This window comes from Gallus gallus, chromosome 4 (genome assembly GCF_016699485.2).
Source record: "Gallus gallus isolate bGalGal1 chromosome 4, bGalGal1.mat.broiler.GRCg7b, whole genome shotgun sequence".
In the NCBI taxonomy this organism is placed as follows: Eukaryota; Metazoa; Chordata; class Aves; order Galliformes; family Phasianidae; genus Gallus; species Gallus gallus.
In genome coordinates, this window is record NC_052535.1 from 894,176 (window position 1) to 917,531 (window position 23,356).

Here is a 23,356-nt window from a genome sequence, read left to right on the forward strand (position 1 = left end):
GCACGTGCACCACTCCATGCCGGTGGAGTTAATGCTGAGTGCAGGGGCTCTCGGCAGGTTTAATCCGCTAATGGTATTAATTCCCTATTAAATTAGATTGTGCAAATATGTTGCTGGTTCGGTCTGGGGAGGAGGGGTGGTGCCTCTCCCTCCCCCACCCTTTTATCCCAGTAAGGACACTGGAGCATTTGTTAGCAGAGAGAGAAAGAAAATCCTACAAAGAATCGCAGCATTTATGCAGATAGAAAAGACAACCGAACGGCAGATCATTTTTCCAAAAAGCAGAAGGGAACTCCCCTCCCCTCCTCCTGCACGGCAGCCCCTGCGCCCCAGGAAGCGGCCCCACCACGGTCACAGCATGTGGGCACACAAAGAGCTGCCTGGCGCGGGGTGGGCACAGGGCAGCACGGAGCCCAGCAGCTCGCCCGGCCGTGCCCGGCCCCGCTCACATTTCAAAGCTGTTGTTTGAAATCCAACGTCCCTTTTTTCTCATTCATATATGCATTCAAAGCAAAGTTATGACAAAAATCCAGCGCGGAGCTGAAAGGAGAGCTTGAGTTGCATTTTGGCACGGATGGGGCTCATCCCTTCTGCACGAGGCTCCTTGCCAGAAGACATCTTGGAGTGGAAGGAATTCTAGAAATCAGGATTCTGCATATTATCGGGTTTTATTTGTCTCGTTCGGGGAGGTGAGAGGAAGCAGCAAGGGGCTGCGTGTTAAAAGATCTGCTCTGGGATTTACCTGCGACTGACGCAGGTGAAAAGTGTTGGATGATGGATTCTTCCCGGTGAATGAAGAGACAAAGGGGAGTCTCTTCCCTGTCTGACACTTTGTTAGTAGCATATTTTCAGGCAGGAGAGGTTAAGTAAAAAATCTGGTCTGGATCAGCATGCTTGTATCTCATCAGCCGGACTCTGCGATGCCGTTTCAGATGGAGGTGACACACAATGGGCACCTGGAGAGGACTCACAGTGTGATGCTTCCCGGTGCTGGGGCTGATCATTGGAGATGCTGGCTTACAGATTATCACCCATGTCTGACCGTCTGCCCACGAGCAGGCTTTGTCCTCGTGGTCGCTGTTTTAGTCTCCTTTTTCATAGCTTGCCGCTCAAGGTCAGCATGAGCTGAATGCTTCCAAGCCTTCTCACTGCCACTTGGGATGCCATAACCCTGCCCTGCTCTGCCCCAGGAGATGTCCAGGGGAGCAGAAGTTCTCACCTCGAGTCTTACAAATTTCCAGGGAATGGCTGTGAGGAGCTGAATTGGAATTCAAGCACGTGTGTCTGCATCACTCAGCCAGCCTGGAAGGAGAGGTATACCGTGTTCCGTGGCTGTCTGATTAAAATTAACCAATCCTAATCAGATTTTCAAATACCAAATGCTTACAGGAAGCATGGGCAAATGCATAGTGATGAATCGTTAATATCGCTCAAAGATACATAGCCCTTAATTAATGTATTCAGGAAAATCACACAGAATGCGGGTTGCAGATGGAAAAGCAGGTAGAACGCAGTGATTTCATTATCTACAAATTTCTGGTCACAGCCTCCCCAGAGCACTGATATCTCTGCCAACAAGACTTGACGTGGGCCATGTTTCCATCAGCAGCACGGGACGCAGGGCTGTCAGGAAAGGCCAACACTTTGTCCATCCCTCAGCCTCCCAGTGCCTGTACCAGCAGTGGGTGCAGACCCGCTGCCTCCTGAAACCCTGCGCCCAAGAGTCCCACATGGCTCCAGGAGAGCAGCTCACCTCCCACCCACACAGCCCCAGGCACAGCAGCAGCTCTGAGAACATCAGAGCTCAGGGGTTCATTACCTGCTGCTGCCCCAGGGAGAAGTGGAAACCAAAGACAAAGTGCAGAGTATGCCGTGGCTGCTTTGAGTTGTTCATAAAGGGGGATTCTGAAAACATGAAAGAGTGAGCGGGACGTTTCCCCCTGTGAAATGGAGGCCCAAGGATCAGATTGTCCCTGTGGATGGCAGTGGTGGTGCCGAGGTGTTAGGGAGGTGACAGATGGTGAGCATCCCTCACAGCCCCGTCCCCATCCTGCAGTGACCTGGGGGGTGTCCCAGCTCAGAAGCAGATCGTGGGGACATCAGGCAAGGGGAGCAGAGGGGCAGATGCTCCCACAGCCCCTCTGGCTATCACCTTCCTCCTCCGTGCTCAGGGAGAACCCATCACCAAACTCTCCCCAAAGCCCTTTTGTTCCAGGGCAGCCACACGCTATTTCCAAAGACCCAGGGGAAGCTCAGAAAAGCACATCACAGCTGCAGCATTTACTTGATAGCACTTCCATGAGGGTTTTGCTCACAGTTCTTTACTAAGAGCACAGCTTGCACCAAGCTGTGATGGTAATGGTAGATCTGTTCTGCTGGTTTGCATTGCAGTGAGAGTAACCCCCAACCATCACCACCTTCCTGGGTGGGTGCAGCAGACGTGAGGATCAGGTTGGATATTTGGAAACATTTGTTCTCCAAAAGAGCTGTGATGGACATCACAGCTGCCCAGAGAGGTGGTGGAGTTACTGTCTGTTGGGGTGTTCTGGAACCATGAGGATGTTGCGCTGAGGGATGTGGGGATGGGTATGGTGAGGTGGGCTGGGGTTGGACTTGGGGATCTGAGAGGTCTCTTCCAACCTGAATGATTCTGTGATCCTGTGATTCAGAGATCATCACTACGTGAGCTGAAACTGAGAATCCAGAGGAAAGACCTGAAACAACCAAAGTGGAACAAGAAATGAGATAACCCCTAATAACCAGATCCCAGGCATGTCCCTAATTGGCAGCACCAGTAATTGCCTTCTATCGTGTCTATTCCTTCCTTTTTGGAGAGCAAAAGGATTTCCATATGTGTACAGCTGGAAGAGGTCAAATGAGCAGTGCCTGCTCAGCCCCACTGCTTGGGGCAGCTTGACAAGGGGAGGAGACACAGAGAGCAGTTGTTGTCTGCAGAGCTGTGGTGAGAGGTGGGGAAGGACGATGGGAAAACAGACTTTTCCAGGAAATGCTTCTGAAAAACAAGTACCTGCCATGACCCTGTGCAGCCAACCCTGGCCATGCAGCAAATAATAGACAAAGAAAACACAACTCGAAAGAGCTGATCTGGCTCACAGATGATTAAGGCTTTGGGAAATCTATTTCTGTTAAACTGCTGAGAGATCTGGGGGGGGGGGGGGGGGGGGGGGGGGGGGGGGGGGGGAGCAGACATCCAGCAACACTGCAGTGTGAGTGCATCCTGCATGGTTGAGTTACTGGCTGTGATTAAAGTCCCAAGTCCCTTCCTGAAGACTTAATTTGGGTTCAGACAACTGACTTTGCCCTCAGCTTGCTTTGCATGGACAGACCGGTGTGTGAGTCAAAGGGAATCCCCAGGTGTGCAGAAGGAGGAGCCAGGTGGGAAATGTCACAAGCAAGGGTGGTGTTTGCTTTCTCTTCCTGTAGAATAGAAGGACACCACGAATTGAGCTCATCTCACATGGCTTTAGGATGGACACTTCACTTTCCAGAGGCAGACAGAGACCCCGTTCTTGCAGAGCTGGTGGTGCAGCAGAAGCCCTGAGGTGTGAGCCCTGGACTTGGGTGGGGGCACAACTATTTCACAAAGGCCATCCAACAATATAGCAGCAATGTCTTTTGCACGGAAGCATTTGCAATGGCTTTTTTAAACATCTCTGCAACGGTGGAATTTGAAGTGAGAACATGAATGCAGAAGGTAAGACAACAGAAGAACTGGAGCTTGTCCTTTTTTCAGTCAGTATAGCTGAGTCCATGGAGTAAAACACAATTTAATTACTGTTGTAATAAATAGGATTGCAGAGGCATATTACAGGCAGTTATTTCACACAGTGACATATTTGCTAAGTATGCTTTGCTTAAGTTGTGCTCATTTGCAGAATAAATCAACAGCTACCTTGGGCACGGGGTGGCTGGAGCACAGTCCCCAAAACTATGCTGTACGAAACTTTCCTTACACTTTCCCATTCCGCTCTCCACCGGAGGAGACCATCTCTAAAACATTCATGAGCAGCTTTAAAATAATAAAAAATTAAACAACCTTTGCTATAAGGTATGAAATATTTACCATGCTGCTGTAAGCTAATTGCGTACAGAAAGAACAAAGCACTGACTATAGGCTCAGTGGCACCAGCAGCATCCAGCGCCAGCATCCAGCGTGGGATGGGATGCGCAATGAGAAGTCAGCGGGGCTGCCGTTCCCCCCAGCTCCTCCCCAGAGGGCTGATGCAGCCCTGGGGCAGTGAGGAGGCACAGCTCAGCCCCTGCAGCCCTGCATTGGAGCTGCACGGCCGCTGTGTGCCAGCAGGATCCAGCTCCAGCCGCCGGTATGCACAGCAAATGCTCCTTATGCTGGAGACTTGCAGGCCCTCATCATACTTTGTCACTTCTCCTTCTCATCCCGGTTGCAACCCTGAAGTGTGCTAATGGAAAATAGTAGAGCCAGCTGAATGAGCCGGAGCAAATGATACATGTGACAAATTAAGCCTACATTTCTGTTCACTTTAATCATTGCAATTTCCTCCAGTTTTTCTTGTTGTTTGGAAGTATTTAAACATCTTTGGGAGGCAGACTTTGCTTTTTTTATGTGTTGATTGCAAACAGCTCCCCGCGGGTGCTTGGCATTCACGCTGTGCTTGAGTTGGAGGCACAACTGATGGGATCCATCACCTGGTGCCGCCCCCAGCCCTGGGTTGGCTGCACACGGAGCACTCGCAGAGAATGCTCAATGCATGCAGATCCCAATGCCAGTTCTGGAGGAGAGGTTGAAACACAGTCTCTTTGAGAGAGGTGAAGCGCAAACACCCAGAGGTTTGCGAGAACAAAGCAGCACACAGGAGGGATGTGCCCAGCGATAAGGAGTTGGCCTTTCCCACCATCTGTGTTCCCATCACCAAGCACTGTTCCTGCAGCCTCCCCTTGCAGCCCAGCCCAGTGCTGCCCAGCTCCAGGAACCGCAGCTGCACTGCCTCCATCCCCCGGACAAACCCCTCCTCTGGGGCACAAGGAGGTCGCTTTGCTCCCTGAAACCATGGGAGTAGAACCACTGGGGAAGAAAGAAATAAACAACGGGCACAGAAAGTATCAGTTCTCTCCATTATTACAGGATTTATCTTCCTAATATCCGGGGAGCGTTGCCTGGCAACTCTCTCTCCGACCTCTACCATCTCCCCCCAGCACAGCCCAAATGAGCTGGAGCCGCATGGAGCCTCTCCGGCACAATCAGTGCTGATTTACATGACTGGGGAGAGCTGCTCAGCCCTCCGGCCCCGGCCCTTCTCCTGCCTGGGATGAGGGCTCCCGCAGAGCAGCTGGGCTGAGCCTGGCCCTATGGAGAGCCTGAAAGGAAGGGGATATGGGATGGAGGCAGCTCCACACCCAAAGGATGAACTTCTCCATGCACTCCCCCACCCTGGGACTTCAGGTGAGGGAGGAAACAATCAGCAACAACAGTAAGAAGATCTATGCTGAGAATCCCCATTTGAGGCATGTAGCACAGCCTGAGCATACAGGTGCACAAATTATCCAATTAACTGCAAAATCAATGCTGGAGTGCAACCAGCTCAGCCAGGAGAGGAGAGGAACATGAAAGCAGGGATGAGGAAAAGAGGGGAAGGGCAGAGCTTCAACCTTCGGGTGCTTTCCTAGACACCAGCTTCCCAAAGCGGGCCACCGGTTGTTACACTCATCCAGCTGCTCTCATGTGCTGGAAGCGCCCTGCAGCCAGCGAGGCTGCATGTCAGCTCTGTGTTAACAAGGGAGCAGCCCTGTTCCAACCTAAAGGCTTTGCACTCAAAGAGGCACACGGCTCTGCTTCCCCTCCCTTCACCCCAGCGCCCAGCAAGGTGCACAGCAGAGCCCTCCCTCCTTCACACGGCGGGGAGAGGAGGAGAGGACAAGCAGACAGAGCAGCAGGCGTGGTGCTCAATGGAGAACAAGGAGCTCGCACAGATACTATGGTGACGAGCATTGTGTAGAACCTGAATAGAGCAGAATAGAAAAACTTCAACAGTATCACAGCCAGGATCACCGAGGCTCCCGGAAAGCTGAACTGGCTGTGTGCACTTGTAAACTTGAGGGTGGGCTGCTATTGTAAGGCAGAGAGCTGGCGGAGAGGTAGGGGTGGGGAGTGCTCCAGTGATGGAGAGAATTCAGGTGAAAAAAGGTTAAGTGCAGCCAGATATTTAAGTGAGACAGAGTCGCCCATGAGAGCAATGCAAACAGTTCATTGCAAAGAAATCTGATCCAAGGCCATTCACAGCACAGACCCAGAGACAGGCAAGTGCCCCCTCCCCTCACACTCCATGGGATCTGGCAAGGACAGTGCTGGCTCAGAGTTCATAAATTCTTCAGCAGAAAATACTTAGATACTTAATCAAGGGCTTCTCTGTTACTCCAGAACAAGTTTACATTATTAGAGGGGGAGGAAAAAAAAAGCCCTCAACCAAACAAAAAGGGTCCTAAATAAAGAGATAAAGTAGTATGACAGGACAGCAATAATAGCTTTCAGGTGTATGCTCTGCATAAGATTTCCAGGCAGTTGGTTTAGTTAATGGATTCCCTTAATCTTTCAGCTGTCAGAGTGCAATCTATAGTCTACTGTTTCTTCCACACCGTATTTATGCGGACAAATTCAAACTTGTATAAACAGACAGGAGTATCTATTGTTGTGCAAGAGCAGAACACAATGGGAGCTTGTCACCGATCCATCACAGCTGTCCGGGAGCGGTGGCTGCGGAGCTGGGAGCTCAGCCGTGAGCACGGGGGGACACGGAGGTGCTGGGGAGTGTGGGAACAGCGGCAGGGCGAGAGGAGGAGGCTTGGGAATGGCAGCAAAGGGGGAGGGGAATGGGGAGCTGCAAGGGAGGAAGGCACGGCCTGGGGATGGAGGAAGGAAGCGCAGGGGGTTAATCCAAAGTAATGATGGTCCCATGTAGGGATGGGGGGAAATCAGCTTGCTGGAGAAGTCTCAGGGCCGGCCTTTGGGGTGAGATGGAAGTGCAAAGAGATGACACTGGTGGGGGAGTCGCAGCCCCACGGAGATGATGCTTGAGGGTCTCTAACAAGCTCCTGAAAGCAAATTGTGGCCAAAGAGGTGGAGAAATGGGGCAATGAAGGGGTTTGAAACAGGAAAAGTGAGATGTGTCTGAAGGGAGAAGGGTTGGGACCAGAGGGTAGGGGGGACTGTAGGAGGAGGGACAGAGGGAGGAGAGCACAGGAGGTGGTGTGACCCACACTGGGGTTTCTGCCACGGCCACCAATGCCCAGGGCTGGGCCAGCATCACCTGGGGAGATGGCACTGCAGAGCCAGCAAGGGCTGGAGAGAAGGACCAAGACTGGGGTGACAGGACACCCAGGTAAGGACGGTGAAGCCAGTGAGTAAAATCTGATCAATCCACAGAGGAACAGCGGGAGGGAAAGACACCATATCATAACTACCAGCATCTTTCCAGGGATGCAGGAAGAGAACAGCAGACATTGCATGGCCACCATAGGTGCCCCCAGCACTCCAGGGCAGAGAAGGTGACATGGGACAGAGCTATGACACACAGCTGTGTGCTGGAGGCTGCATGCTCAGAGCCAGAGCACGTGCTGCAGAATTGGGTGCACTGTGCAGCGAGTCACTGGGCTGCTGCTCTTGCCCTGCCCTTACAGGCCATGTCCCGGGACAGCTACATTGATGTAGTACAGCTACAACACTGTTTCCAAAAATCAGTATTGTTGCAAAAACAATCCACATCTTTGGAGGTTGTAACAACAATACAAAAGGTGTGACAATGTTTTGGAAACTTGCAACACTGCGTCCTCTTTGCAACATTGCATCCTCTTTGCAGCACTGTGTCCTCTTTGCAACATTGCATCCTCTTTGCAGCATTGTGTCCTCTGTGGAGAACTGTGTCCTCTTTGCAACACTGTCCTCTTTCCCTACAGGAATGGAAGGGAGGAGGAGGGGTTTGTGCCCAAGGTCTCAGGGGTGCGGTTCACAGCCCCTGCTGCCCCTGATGCTGACACGGTGGGGATGGATCCCTTTCCCTTTGGTGGCTCTGGACTGAGCGGGGTTCTCACCACAGCCTGCAGCAAACAGGCTCCTGGCACCAGAGGAATACAAAGAACCAGTGACAAGTGCAGAAGACAAGTTTCTGCTGCAGAAGTTTGGCAGAGCCGGCTGAAGCAAGCTGCCCAGCACAGAGGCTGTAGATATATTTATTGGCAAAATGAAGAACAAGACTGGCTCCCCGTGCTGCTCTGCTTTGTGTACTTGAGCACTCACAGAAAAAATGCATTTGAAAACACTGCTTTAAAGACCCATCTCTGTTCATCTTTTACCTCTCTATTTAGAAGTGTGACTTGCAAAGATGATCTTTTCTGCCCCTCTATCACCATGCTCTTCCCTCATCCCTTCCCCCAGCATCCCAGGGCACTTCTGTTGGGATATCCTACCCAGTTCCCTCTGGAAACCACTGCCACCAGCACTGAGACCCACTGGACTGCTGCTGCTGCTCTGCCGTGGTGCACAGAGCAGCCTCCTCCAGTACCCAGAGGAGTGCCAGCACCCGCTGCCACTGATGTGCATTGCCTACCTGGATGGGTGGGTCAGGGCAGCAGATGCTGTGCCTCATCCCAGTGTTTGGTAGAACAGAGACCAGCAACATCCCTGCCCCAGCACTCCCCGCCCTGGCACTGGGGTGAATGGGAGGGATGCACAAGGCTGGCAGCCCTCAGCTCCCTGCCAGCTGCAGCGATTTGAATATATATTGAAAAATTTCCCAGCGCATCAAACACACAGGAGGGCGGCGGGGAGAGGGTGTGGGAGAGCTGAGAGGGGCGGAGGGGCAGTAGCGACGGGTGTCACTTCTTTTTTGCCACTGTCACTATTCCATCAGGGTAATTGTCACACTGAGACTGCGTCTCCCAGGGTGGCACTGAGCAGCCTGAGCAGGAGGCAGCGCATGGGAGTAGGGGGTGTGGGCAGAGGGAGGAGAAGGGAAGGATGGAGCAACAAGAGGCTGTGGGGCAGCTAATGGTTTATTAAGAGGGAAGGGGTCAGGGAGCTGTCGTCAGGCCCCGGGGCAATTATGCCACGTATCCAGTCATGGCTCTTCCGGACACAACTCATCTCTCTCCAGGGTAATGCAGGCTGCCTGGTGCACCTGATCCCCACATTAACACTGTCACAAGCTGATGATATTATCAAGTGAAGCGTAGCCTCCTGGGGGAGCTGGCTTTTAACCCTTCCCACGCTGGCCATGCAGGGAGGGTGAGCCCTGCACCGTGTTGAACAACAGGTGAAAAGGGATCTTCTGAGGCTTGGCTGAGTTTGTGGAGAGAAATGCCTGAGGGAAGAAAAGAAGGGGCAGGAGAAAGGCAAGGCACAGACTGATGGCTGCAAGCTTGTATCAAGAGTGAAAGCTTCAGTAATAACTGTGGCTGTACACTTGCTCACAGAGCTTTCCCAAAGGACCAGATTAGACAAGCCATTGCTCTCTAAATGGACCATCCTCAGAGAAAGTCACGCCTGCTCCCAGCCCTCCTCCCTGCTGGCACTAAGCAGGGACATGAAACCACCGCACCAACACAGCCACACCTTCACGGAGTGCCATGCCCCAGCCATGCCCCGGGTCCTGCAGTAACCCCCAGCTCTCTGCAGCAATCTGCTCGCTGGGTGTGGACTCAGCACGGTTTGAAAGGTCCCTGGACACAGCAGACCCACTGTATTCCCATCCTTCCCCACAGATACTTCGGCACTGCCCTTCCTGGTGCCTTCCCCACTCCACCAAATGGACATCCTGGGTCCAGTTCTCCTTGCCCACAAGCACCGAGCTCACAGGGCCCCTTCCCAGCCTCCCCTACACTGCTTTCAGGCTGGAGGTGGGGGCCAAAACAGGGAGCATGTGATGCAGCATGGTGGCTGTGATGCTGCAGGGTCCCTCCTGCCTGCCAGCCCCCCCATTCATCACCCTCATGCTGCACCCCCTGGGCTCCCACCCGCTGCCCACACTGCGGTGCTCTGCATTGCACTCTTAGCATCTCCAGGGTACGAAAAGCAGGAGGAGGAAAGCACTTGTCTTGGGGAGCCGAGCAGCCGATTTAATTCACCCTTCCCCTCGGAATTGGTGTTTTATTTGAGGTTGGAACAGGTAACTACAGCATAAAATTAAAGCGGGTGCCGGAGCGCGTGCCAGGGCCGCGTCAGGAGGCAGCCTGGTGTTTCAGGCTGTTCATTCTTATTCATTACCAGCTCCGGAGGCAGCATCTCCAAATCCCTCTAAATTCCTCTTCTCTCTCTCCTTGATTTCCCTCTCGTCCCGCATGCTGAAGTCTGCAAACAACTCACTTAAATCTGCTCCTCCACTGCCCATTAAGCTTTTAACACTTGCTGCATTTCCCGACAATGACGCAGGTTGTATTACAGCTGCTTAAATGTTAATTTTTTATTGATTCAACGTATCCACATAAAAATACACACTCATGCAAACGTGCACACAGATATTGATACACACGTATTGATATCCGGTGTGCGGTTGCTGCAGGCAGTGCACCAGGGGCTGACTGCTGCTCTACTGAGGGACAAGGGGCACTGCTGCCAGCAGGGAGATAGAGAGCAAATGCAAAAGCAGTTCTGTGAGCAACAGCTTGTGAAGCAAAGAGCTTTTCCTTGGGGTGCATGCAAGGTAAAGCCTGGAGCTGAGGAGGCAACTGAAGTTTCTCATAAAAAATGCCCTGTGCTGAGAGGTTTACCACCACTTTTATGGGCCTTGCAAGACCACAAAGCACCTGCATGCTGCAGCCAGGGGCTGCCTGGGGAGTCGAAGCTCTGCAGGTGGTGGTTTGAAGCCTCTCAAGGATTCAGGGTGGAGGTGATCCCCATGGTGGTACCCAACGCTGTGCTGTCACATGGCTTCTACACAGGGGATGCCAAAAGGGTCTGATCTATGAGAGTCTGATGGCATCGCACCCAACCCTCCTCCCTCCACCTACTCACAGCCACTGGCTGCTCAGGCAGTCCCATCCTGGGCACCTCTGCAGGCAGAACCAAATCTGTTCTCAGACTGTATAGGAACAAACTGGGATTTCTTTAAAAGCCTGCAGTTTGGCTGGGCTTAGGTGGGTTTTGGCTCATTTGGCACAGTGCACTCCCTGATGTTCACTGCCCCTCACATAGGAGCAGGTTTGGCCAGACATCTGTCCCCTTGCCATCATTTTTGTTCTCAGTGGTGCAAGTGTGAGAGAAACAAAGATGTCACCCTCATCCCATTTCCTTCAGAATCCCAATTAACTGCTTTTCCATGGAAATTTCAGAAGATCAGAACAGCTGGAAGCAAGCTGCCGCCCAGCATATTTCACCATGGCAAGCACTTATTTAAGCCCCTAAAAGCAGAGCCATGGAATAGGAAATGGAAAGCCAACATAGCTGTAGGACTTCCCCTTGAGCATATATAAAAATCAGGTGGTCACAAAGCAACTCTGCTTATATGAACTATTTTAATAAAGTAAAGAGAAAGAAAGCCCTGGGGAATGGTTGGATACCTGCCTGTTGTTTGCCTTCAGCTGGAAGCCAGAGGTCAGAGGGTGGAGGAGGGATGGGACTGGGGGCTGCAGCCTCACACTGATGGGCAGAGAGTGGGATGCCCTAAGCAGGGAGCAGGATTCCCTTAGCAGGGAGCGGGATGGCCTTAGGCAGGGGTTGGCTCAGGATTAGCAAAGTTGTTGGGCTCCGTGTTGCGGTCACGGCAGAGAAGCAGAACTGAGAAGCCAAATGGTTTTGCTAATCTGCTTGCTTTGATTTAGCAGTCCCAACCATTTGCAAACACAGCTTTAATCTCCGTTGCTGATTTTCAGCATGAAGGGCCTGAGCTTGACTAAAGACACCAGAAAGTGAAGATGCTCAAATGAAAATCGTATAGCAAAAGACGACGGGAGGAAGATCCTTTTCTGCAAAGCAGAGGGCCTATGCAGGCACGCTGGAATGTATGAGCCAAACCCACTCATGCAGAGCTGCCCCAGCTGGGTGCTTTAGGTGAGGATGGCAAGGCCCCATGCAGAGCAGTGACCCAGGCTGACACCGTGGGCAGAGCACCGTGCCCCCAAGGCAGGGAGCCTGGGGGGTGGTACCGGGTCATGAAGGCTGCCCTGCCATTAATTAGCTCCTGGAGACGGCTCATTAGATCATGGAGCATGACAGGACCCTAATTGCCACACAAGCTGCTTTGCAGCATGGCTGATAACCGGAGTGGCAAAGGGAGCAGATCACAGCCCCTGACTAAAGGACCTTGACAAGAGAAAGGTAAGGGCTCTTCTCACCCTGCGCTGCTCCTCTCCATCTCATTCATCGCATCACAAAGGCATTAGCACAGGGTAATTATTAAAGATCAAAAAATGACATTTGCAAAGGTTGTGCAGGCAAAGAAGCCCAGAAATACGTTTCTAGAGAGGCTCTGCTTTTGTGCCTGGATCTCAAGGAGAGCATTGTGAAGGGCTGATGAAACAGTTTGTGCTTCAGAGTTGGTATTATTGCAATTCATTTAAAACTTGACCCAGTTTTATTTCCATATTGGCATATTTCAACATGTTCTCTTTTTAATGTAGGAAGAAAATAAATGAGTACACCCAGCAAAAATGCACCAAATGTTTTGTTTGAGCCAAAGCCGTGTTTTTCAGGAAAATAATAATAATAAAAAAGCAGTTGGCAAAGTCTTTTCCATGAATTAGAGTGAGAAAGTGGGAGAAGGAGTAGATACATGCCAACATGTGAGCACACGTGTGTGCACGTGGCAGGGAGCTGCCCCAAACCTCTGTCACACTGCCCTACAGCAGCAGCTGTCCTTCAGCAATGACAATCCTCATCTATAGGATGGACTCCCAGGTGTTGTCTGGTGGAAGGATTGGGGGTGAGCAATGGCTGTGCCATGCTGAGGGCTGAGCTGACTGCCTGCTTGTGGAGAGGGAGTTACGGTGCGTGCTGTGTGTGTGGCATGCTGCTTCCTTTGCACCACTGGCTGCAGCAGACAAGCAATGGTCCATGTGCAGTGGGAGCAAGGCTCAGTACAGCTATACTTTTTCAGTATGGGATGTGCACCTCCACTCATCTGCTTATTCTGCCTGCAGGGCATGAAAGGGAAGCAGTTTTTCCACCTAATGGAAATTTTCTTCGGTGTGGAGACCGCAGAGGGAAATCTGCCTCATGTGCAGGTGAGTGGGGGAAGAACTGAGCGGACTGTGGCTGAGGGAGGAGGCAGAGGGGGCACATTTGGACCCGGGATGGGTGGTTCAGCAGGCAGAGGGCTCCGAGGGGACAGATTCCTGCTGCCAGCTTGCACCTGGATAGGGGCACAGCCTGACCCAAGCCCCGTGTTGCCACTGCCCACTTCTGCCCCATAGAGCAGAGCCACTGCTGCACCGCTGCTGCTTTACAGGGGATTTAGTCTCCTCTAAGTAAACATGGAGGCAGTTGATACACACCTTATAATTACATTGCTCCACTCTGCAATTATTACATTTTCCAAGCTACAGCTGCTTCCTACTCATTATCAGGTTAAGAAACTTCTCCTGATAGTACCATTGCATTAACCCTGTAATTAAGAGAAAGACCACCCAGCGGCTGCTGTGAGGGGCTTCTGCAGCGCACAGAGCTGAGCCAGGCTCCGAGGTGGCTCCCAGGGACACGCACAGTCACCCTCCCATCATCCAGGCACTGCCCTTCCCCCTCCTTTGCCGTTTTTCAGCAGCCTTCACAAAGCTACCGGCGTGCAGATGTGCTGAGTGCGGTGCTTTGTATGGGCACTGGGGCTCCCTGGGTGCTCACTCGCAGCATTGTGAGCAAACAATTTATCTGATGGATTCTGCATTTCCCATTTGCAAGCACAGACTTCTTTAAATGAGATTATTTGTTGTCAGAATTGCAGTTTCCTGCCACCCTGCCTGGACTCAACTCCTTACCACAGCTGCAAGGAAAAGTGATTGGGTCACACATGTCTGTCTGGGTCTCCACCAGGACAAGCAAGTGTTTCTGAAAGGTGGGGACAGTGCCTCCAGCAATGCTGGCACGTTGCGAAGGCAGCGAAGGGCAGCACATGCTGGCACAGAGATGTGCTCCCCAGCCCCAGAGCCAATGCAGAGCTCACAACCTTGCAGGAAGCCCAGGAGCTGAGGCTGAGCAGCTGCTATTCAAGGGCACATCCAGAGAGAAGAGAGGGTGAGGGCTGCAGATGGGCCAGAGCTGCAGGTCAAGCAGATTGATCGCTGATCACAGTGATTCTCTTCAACCACAGTGCTTTTAATTTGGTTTGGACCTGTTTGTAAGAGAGAAGGGCACTCCTCAGACTAAGGAGTTCAGAGCACACCCATATTCTCACTACACAGAAGCTGTAATTGCATGACCCTCCCTGGCCTGGACAATTTAATGTACTTAGGGAGAACTTAGCTGCTACTGCTGAGTTCAGTCTGTGGCATAACTTGACGCCTTTAATTGCAGGAAGTAGAGCTGGGCTCCGGACACAGCAGTGCAGAGCAGGGTTGTATCAATGCAATCAAACCCACCAAGAGATGTAATTGATGGCTGGCGGTGAGCATGCACTGTTGCTGCCCTTCTGCCTCTCCTGCCGCAGCACCTACACACACACAGAACTCCCCTGGGTCTCCGTTCAGGTTTACACACACAGAAAGGCTGCTCCCTCCCATTGGCTATCCCACAGCTGGCTCCCTGGCCATTTATCACCTACCCAAAAATCGATGACAAGCCAGAGCGACCCCAGGACCCGGAAGTATAAATCGCCCTTAATTATCACAGCACTCATTACGCCCCAGGCTCAGCCCGAGCGCCCTCCTGCCCCCTGACCCTGCTCATCCCTCCTGGTTTCAGCACTTCCCTCTGGGCCCTGCCTGCCCCAGAACCACCACTCTCTGCCTTCAGCCCCTCTGTCTTTAAAACGAAGCTGCAGGACACCCCCTGCGAGGTGTGCTTAATTAAAGTTTGCAGGATGCTCGAGGAACACCAAACAAATAAAAAGGGCTGCAATGCCATCAAAGTACTGCTACGAGTGATGGGAGGCCAGCAGGTTCCCAGGACAGACCCAGGGGAATGCGGCAGTTCCCCCCTCAGCCTCTTCCCAAGGCCCTGGCATTTGTTTTAGCCCCAGGCTCCAGCCAAGGTAAACGGGACAGCCGACCCCGACACCCCTTCCCACTCCAGTTGCCAGGGGCTGCTGAGTGCCCTGGCAGTTGAGCAGCCCTTGAAAGAGCTCCTTTCAATGTAATTAGACATGTAAAAATGAAAAACCGAAGGAAAAGAATTTATGCATCTTCTAATAGCCCTCAAGTGTCCATCCAGCCACAGCCTTTTTCTCTGGGCTTTTATTTGGAGAGTTGAGGTAATTTATGTCATGCAATTAGGTTTTTGTCTACAGTCTCCAGGAGGGATCATGAGTGCAGAGCTGAAGAAGGAGCCCTGAGCCCAGTGAATAGAGGCAGAAAGGGAAGCAGCCCCAGGATCTTGCTGCTGTCCATCAGGGCTGCTGCAGGTCAGCAGCGCAGGATGCGTCCCCATCTGGCTGGGCAGCAACAGCTCTGAACAGCCCAAATCATGGACCAGAAAGGTGAACATAAAACAAGGAAAAAAATCCCCAAATGGAACCCAGCTGTGACAGCAGTGGTGACCGCTGCAGAGGGTGCTGCCGGGCATCAGGTGGGGTGAAGCTGCATCCTTCAGTGATTGCTATATAACGGGGTCCCGTCCTCAGCATCACCCATCACCTCTCTGCTCAGCTGGGAGGACACAGCCCCCCGGGCAGGAGGGACCCTGGGAAGGTCCTGGCAACAGCAGTGCCACCACTGCTGCGAGGGGAATCATGGACATGCTGGGTTCTTTCAAGCGCAAGTATCAGCATGGATAAGCCCAGCTGACAGAGCCAGGCCTGAGCAGAGCGCACTTCCTGTGCCTGTTTACTTCATGTCTGAACTAAACTTGGATTCAGAAGCACCCCTGGCTCACTCTTTCTTCCCACAGCAAAGCCCTAGATCTCAAATCCTAAGGAGATCCAGGCTCAAGGACTGCTCCATGCCCACCGTGCTGCCTGCAGGACAAGCTTATCATTGTCCCCGTCACAGTGCCTGGCACCTACCGTAAATCCCCACCAGGCAGAAGCCCTGATGCCAAACCCTGCTCCCCCAGCACACTCGATGGCCCCTCACCCTGCCAAGGCTGTGTGCTCACACAGGGACTGCCCCCAGTGGGCTCTGAGTCCTATCCCCCCGCCACCAGCCGTGCTGTGCCTGGGCACAGAGAGCAGCTGGGTGAGCCAGATGCGCTGCCAGCCCTTCTCATCTCTCTGTCAGAGGCAAAGCATCACCCAATTCCATGTGCAGATGGTATGGGTGGATTTCCACAGGGCTTGGCCAGCCACCTCTACCATCACTATGTCATCACAGGTCACTGTCCCTGGGGCGAGGGGCCAGAAATGGTTATGCCACAGAGCTGGGTACAAGCAAGATGGCATACTAACTGGGATGCTAACTGCAAAGGAACTCACAGTTTCTTCTGACAAGGGCACGAGAGATGGATGCATCTCTATACAGTGCTGCTGCTCTGCAGGGGGAGCACCGCGGTTCCTCCCAGGGGTCCAATCCTGGGGTGGAAAACATTTTAGTAACATAGAAATTAGGTCACATTCCCTCAATTGTCTGAGTAAATGGGACGGTGTGTACATTTTATTTACCTTCCTACAGGGCAAATGTAGTGAGCATGTAATAAATCATTTCTGCAGCTGCTGGGCAAGCCTCCTGCTGCAAACCCAGCAAAATTCATGCATACTAAACCTGCCCTAATTACAGCTCCTTTCCATCTCTCTCTCCTCCCTGCTCCTTCGTACACATCCACTCACTTGCTTGTCACTCCCTGGCTTGCTCCTCCTTTCCCCATCTGCTCCTTCCTCCCCCACTGCTGCCCATGGTGCTCACCCACAGCCACAGCCCCAATTCCTGCTCTAGGAACACACACCTCAGCTCCTGTCCCTCCACATGACATCCACCAAGTGTGATTCGGACATTTGGAAACCTCTGGGCTCCCATTGGGAGCTCAAAGACTTGCTGACAGCTCAGAACTTCCCTTTTAGCTGCTGGAGCCCAAATTTCCTCTTCCACTGTGAGCATGGGTTGGGGGTTCACCCATTGCTTTGGTGACGGCAGTGAGCTGGGGGTGACACCCTGTGAGTGCCCCCACAGCCCAGACAGACACAGGGGCTGCTCAGAGCTGAGGGTTCTCACAGCACTTCAGACATCAGAGCAAACAAGCTGTGCCTGCCTTGACGGGGCAGATGACAATAGTCTTAAATTGCAGCAAAAAAAAAAAAAAAAAAAAAAGGATCCAGATTGGTGTTTACAAAAGGACAGCGAATCGCTGCAGCAGATTGCCTGGGGCTGTGCCAGGCTCCCCAGCACAGAGCCTTGGAGGAGTGGCTGCTAGGAAGCAAGGAGCTCCCAGCACCCCAAGCAGAGGGACCACGGCTCTGCGGGGCCGGGCAGTGGGAGCTGGCAGGAGGTGCTCCCCACCATCACATCACAGCCTCCGCTCAGCACCATCAGCACGGGGAGCAGCCGTGTGCCACATGTGTTGGGCCGGCCTCACTGGCCACAGAGACCTCGAGGTCCTTAAAATAATCCTTGAGAAATAAACAAACAAACAAACACATGAATGCCAAAAGCAAATGTGGAACAGGCCTGTTCCAGTCATTCCTCCAGCAGAGTCTATTCAAAGAACGGGGAGAGGATGACACGCTGGGCCAAGCTAAACACCCCTGCAACACACCGCAAACAATAGCTTCACAGAGCATGAAGCCAGAGGGAATCGTTGTGGTCATTTGCTCTGATTTTCTGCAGAACATATGCTATGGCACTTCCCAGCATTCATTGTTTAAACTAGAAAGACGCACAGAGAAATATTCACTCCTGACATAAACTTTTCCAGGGAGTGCGAGTTCACTGCAGAGCAGCACCGGGGAGGAGCAGAGCCCGTCCTTGTCACCAGCGTGGGGACTCTGTGTAACCAGAGCAAAAACCCCATTGACTGAAAACAGCGGCTCCAGCAAGATGGAAACTATCTGCGTACTTCAGCTGAGGCCAGACTAAGCTGAGCTGAGCCAGGCACCCTCAGCACACCGTGCTTGGGCTTTGTATTAGTCCTCCAACAGAAAGGGAAGGGGGATAACGCAGGAACTCCATCACTTAAAGCCAAAAACAAGTGTTCTGTTGGAGGCTGGGGTGCTCTGCACACTGATTCATTGCCATCCACCAAGCATCTCTGTGCCCCACCATGCAGTGCAGAGGGCAGCTCCTCACTGCCGCTGCCACAGCCTGCATGCCAACCCCATAACAACACAGGACACAATGGGATACTCCTCCCTGCAAGGGGGAAGTGATTCCCTTGCTTTCAGAAGGGATACCTTAGGTCTTACCTAATGCACCCGGGAATTTTAACAAAGCCTGGCATGCCGACAACTTTTGAGATTAGTCCCAGTACCTTGCTCTTAGCCCACAGCAAGGGAAGGGAATTTGAGTCATTACAAGCATTTGTAACTTGCTCTCTGTGCCTCTTCAGCTGTGATTCAAGCAGATAATTTTTGTTGTGCTCTTTGTTTAAGCACCCTGTTTGTTCCCAACCCTCTTCCTCGACTGATTCCCATCCAGCCCAGAGGTGTTCAAGGCCAGGCTGGATGGGGCCCTGGGCAGCCTGGTCTAGTATTAAATGTGGAGGTTGGTGGTCCTGCCTGCGGTGTTGGGGGTGGAGATTCATTGTCCTTGAGGTCCCTTCCAACCCAGGCCATTCTGCAATTGTGCTCACTGGTCAACAGATGCAGTATCATCAGAGGGCCCTTTCTCTGGAAGTCATCTCCACGTCAGAAAAGCAGGATGCTTCATCCCAGGGCTGCAGGGGCCAGGAGAGGCACATGAGCATCTCTGGTTTGCACTTTGTGCTCCTTCCCTCCCCCAAGCTGTAATTCCTATGAACAATGAGCTCATCCCCACTTCTCCACAGGGTCAGGATTGGGAAATAAACCCACTTCCCTCATAGTTTACCCAGTCACTAAGGGAAACCAGAGCAAAAGAAAAAGAAAGGATATGGGGCAGCTCCAACAAAAGGGCAAAGAGTGGGCAAAGGGAGGGAGGCGAAGGAAGGAGGAGGATATAAGCCATTGCCAAACCACCACAAACCCAGTGAGGAGATTATGCTTGGATGAGGCTCCTGGAAAAACCAGCTGGAGGAGGGAGCCCAGCCCCACCATTAATGAGCACTGACATCCACTTCCACCAGCAGTGCCCACTGGCTGCCGGAGATGACAGCCCTGCCTGAGTCAGGGCTTGGAGAGGTGTAGCTACTAATCCAGTGGCACAAAGGCCTGAAGCAAGGCAGACAGACAGACAGACGTCAGCCAAACCACAGGACGCTCCCCAGCGCTTTCCCAGTGCTGCCCTCCCGCCTGGGGCTCCTCTGCCCCCATCCCAGTGGGAGGGGGACAGGGCAGGGCTGTAGGAGTGGGGCAGGGAATCTCACCTGGCAGGAGCAGATGGACGCACACGTAAACACCGCAAGCCCACGCACACAGCCCTGGAGAGCAGGCAACTTCTGAAGGATGTCAAGCAATAATTCTTCAGCAATGACATCCTTGCAGCAGGAAGTTTTCTTTTATTAAAGGAAAACCACTAAATAGAAGCACTGGTTTCAGAGAAACAACCATCCGAAGCCCAGCACCACCGAGGAAGCTGAAGGGTGTCCCCGCAGCCCTGGGCTGCTTCCAGGGGCTGGGAGGTGGCTGTGCTCACACATTGAGCCCTCCTATTGGAGACAGCAAATTCAAAACTCACATAAGAAACATCAACATCAGAGCTCCCTTCCTCACTATGACAGAAAAGAAGCAGATACATTACTACTTGTTCAGCAAACGTTGTTTCTGGCTACAGGACCTGCTGGCTCTTCAAAGGCAAACAGAAGTTTGGCCCCATCCAGCTGTTCCCACGCACAAGGAGAGGTGGGAAAGCCAAGCTGGCAGGGAACATCCACATGCCCCCAGCCCAGGGATCTCTTCTCACCAGAACCTCTCCCACAAACCAGGGGCACCCCAGCACCCTCCTACCCCAAACTTGTGCTGGGCACTGGGGCAGAAAAGCGCTCCTGGCAATAGGAACTCACCTGAACTCTCTTCTGCTGACATTGCCCCATGCTGGATGCTGCCCCCTTTCCTCCACAGGGCTCACCTGCAGACTCACCCACATACTATGATACCTCCACAAAATCTCATCCTCCACATGTGCAAAAAAAAACCACCAAAAATTCCTTCCAACAAAAAAATCCTCACAAACCACCACCAAAACCCTCACCTTCCTCACTGACCCTTTTTTATAACATGGGAGCTTGATTGAAAAGCACCTGGGTATCACTCGCCCAATTTCCCAGCTGGGAGAGCAGGGAGTGCTGCCGGTACAGGGAGGTACTCCTGACCCACCCCAAGACAGCCAGGAGCTGAAGGTGAAAGCAGAGGCAGGTCCCACTGCTGGGTACTGAACTGGTGCTCTGCACACAGGGCTGCAGAGGGAACAGGTCTGATTGTTCCCCAGGAGCCATCTGTGGGGAATCTAAATATTTGTGCAGGGAAGACAAAGGCAGAGCAGATTTCCCCATGAAGCTGTATGAAGCCAATGGCTTTGAGCTTTGACTCCAGCTCTGTGAGCCCTGCAAGAGCATCCTGGCTGCTTCACACACCTGAGTGTTCCCAGGCAATCAGCGTCAGCAGCCAGGAGCGGGCAAGCCCTGCCCAGGTGCTTTGCATCCTTCTCTGGATATCCACACCAGGCTGCTGTCAGTGAGCACAGTGAAGGAAATTAAATGAAAACCCAGCGCTCAGCCAACAAAGCTGACAGTGGCCTAATTTGGAGAGGCAATATGCCTCAGGCCGTGCCGGTGGGGCTGGGAGAGCAAACGTTTTTAAACGTTCTAAAACCCCTTTGCGCTGCTCTCTCATCCCAGGAGACTCAGAGCCCTGGAGCATCTCATAGCGCTCCCCTCACTCCGTCTCCTGCAGTTGGGATGTGCCACAGAGCTGGGATGGTGTGCGCAGAGCCAGCCTGGCTGTCACTCAGAGCTGCACATCGCTCCCTGCTAATTGCTTGTGACGAAGCAGCACTGCAGCATCCATCAGTCAGTCCCCAGGGACAAGCAGTGCTAACTGCATCCCTGCACCTGCCCAGGACAGCCCTGGAGTGGAGAGAGCAGCCGGGCTCACTCGTGGCTTTTGCATTTGGATGGATGTGCTGGTACTGCCTTACCCACTGCAGCCCTTTGGGTCTCATCTGTTTGCGATCCTGCCATCCATCCACAGGCACTGTGTCCTCCCTGTGCCCGTTAACCTTGTGCATATTTTTAAATGATGCCATTTCCTTTGGCTTGCACAGCATTTTATTTCTTCTTTATGGCACTGGTCTCATGCAGGGTGGATGTTGCTCAGGGAGAAATAGATGCTGCGAGGAGAGGACAGGCCAGCTCTGTGTGCTGCAGCCCTCACTGTGACATTGACTCACCACTCCCTCTCTGCCAGCAAAACAAGGTCAGTGACACTCACTTGGCTGCTGCAGGAGATTGGGGTGACAAACTGCACCATTTGGCCCATTGGCACGGTGCTCAGTGGGCAGAGGCACATTGCAGATGCGTGAGGTTTGAGCACATCTATTCCCAGCACTGCCAAGGCTTAGGGGCTCCTCTGCTCTCCTCTGTCACTCTGTCCCCGTGCATTGGAGGTCCAGCAAGGACCCTGTCCGTGTTGCAGGTGCTCAGCCCCCCAGCAGTGTGGCGATGGCCCACTGTGTTTCACTATGCCATGAACTTGAACCCAATGCACTCAGAGCACTTCCTTGGCTCTGATGGATGCTCTGGCACCACTCCATGGAGCTGCAGCCATGGGATGGAGGAGGGGCAGTTCTGATCGGAGCAAGGCAGCCTGTTGGAGGCTGCTGGACATTGCCGAAGTGGCACTGATGTTAAACAGATGTCACACTTCAAGAGTACACCTATCCTCAAAGCACTGAGCATCCCCTGCATTCTCACACCTACAGAAGCTGAGCCCCACGCGTCCTGCCTCCATTGGCGCTGTGGCACCAGCCAGGAGACAACTTTTCCCTTGATCATTAACCCGACTTCCATGTAAACAACTGCACCCTGACACGCATCACGCTGTTCTGTAGAAGGGGCAGAGCCCAACAGCCCCTGCAGCCAGGGAAGCAGAGGAATTAATGGATCCCAGCAGCTCTCACTCAGCACACAACAGCAAAGTGCAAGGGACTAATTGGACATTTAACCCCACACAGGCTGTGCAAGGAGCAGAGGAGAGGAAAGAAGAGCTCACTCCTCACTGCAGCCTCCCCATAAGCCCTCACTGTAATGAGATCCACCGTGTGCACAGCCACTGCCTTGCACAGCCCTCACCAGGGGACCCTCGCTGGGGTTGGGCTCGGATGGGGCGGCTGGAGGAGCGAGGAGCCCAGGGACAGTGGATGTGAATGAACCTCATCTCATGCTGGCTCAGTTTGCCTTTTGTTGCTGTTAGCTCATCTTGTGGGCTTTTAAAATTATTTTATTATTATTATTATTATCAGAGAAAACAGGTTTTGAAGTGCTCAGCTTTCCCCACACAGCTCAAAATGCATCATCTCTGTGTAAATAAGCAGAAAGAGAGGGTGACTGCAGGCACGGGACCTCCACAGAAGCCACAGGGCCATGGCTCTTCCTGCAGTGACCATGCCCAGCAGCATCCTACAGCCATGCAGCTGTGAGCTGGATGGTTCCCGAATCCCTGATCCCTCTGCAGATAGCCGCTCCAGCATTCCTGTTATAGCCAAGCACTCATGGGAGCTGCTTGTGTCCTTTCCTGTCAGTCAGCACTGACTGATGAATTTTTATCAGTGTTTAGCTCATCTCCCCCAATGTCTTTCTCTCTCCTATGACCACAACACATGCTCTTCCCACGTGCGTGCTCCGAATCAGAGCTGGGCCATGGCCACTCCACCAAGCACTGGGCAGCAGCTCGGAGGTTCCCACAGGAGCACCGTGCACACACGAGGGTTTCCAGTGTTTCTCAGTCCAAAATTTCCCTGATCAGAACCAGCACTGCCAGCACAACTCCCAGGCTGCCCACCAGCGCCACTCAGCTCCATGCAGCCCCCGGACCCCCTGCACCCAGCCTGGCTCTCACCCTTCCTGCAGAGCACGGCCAGGATTTTCTTCCAGCTGAGCAGAAAGAACCAAAAAGCAGAGCCTTCCCCCATCCCTGCTGCTGGGAAATGTTCTCCCGATAGCTCACTC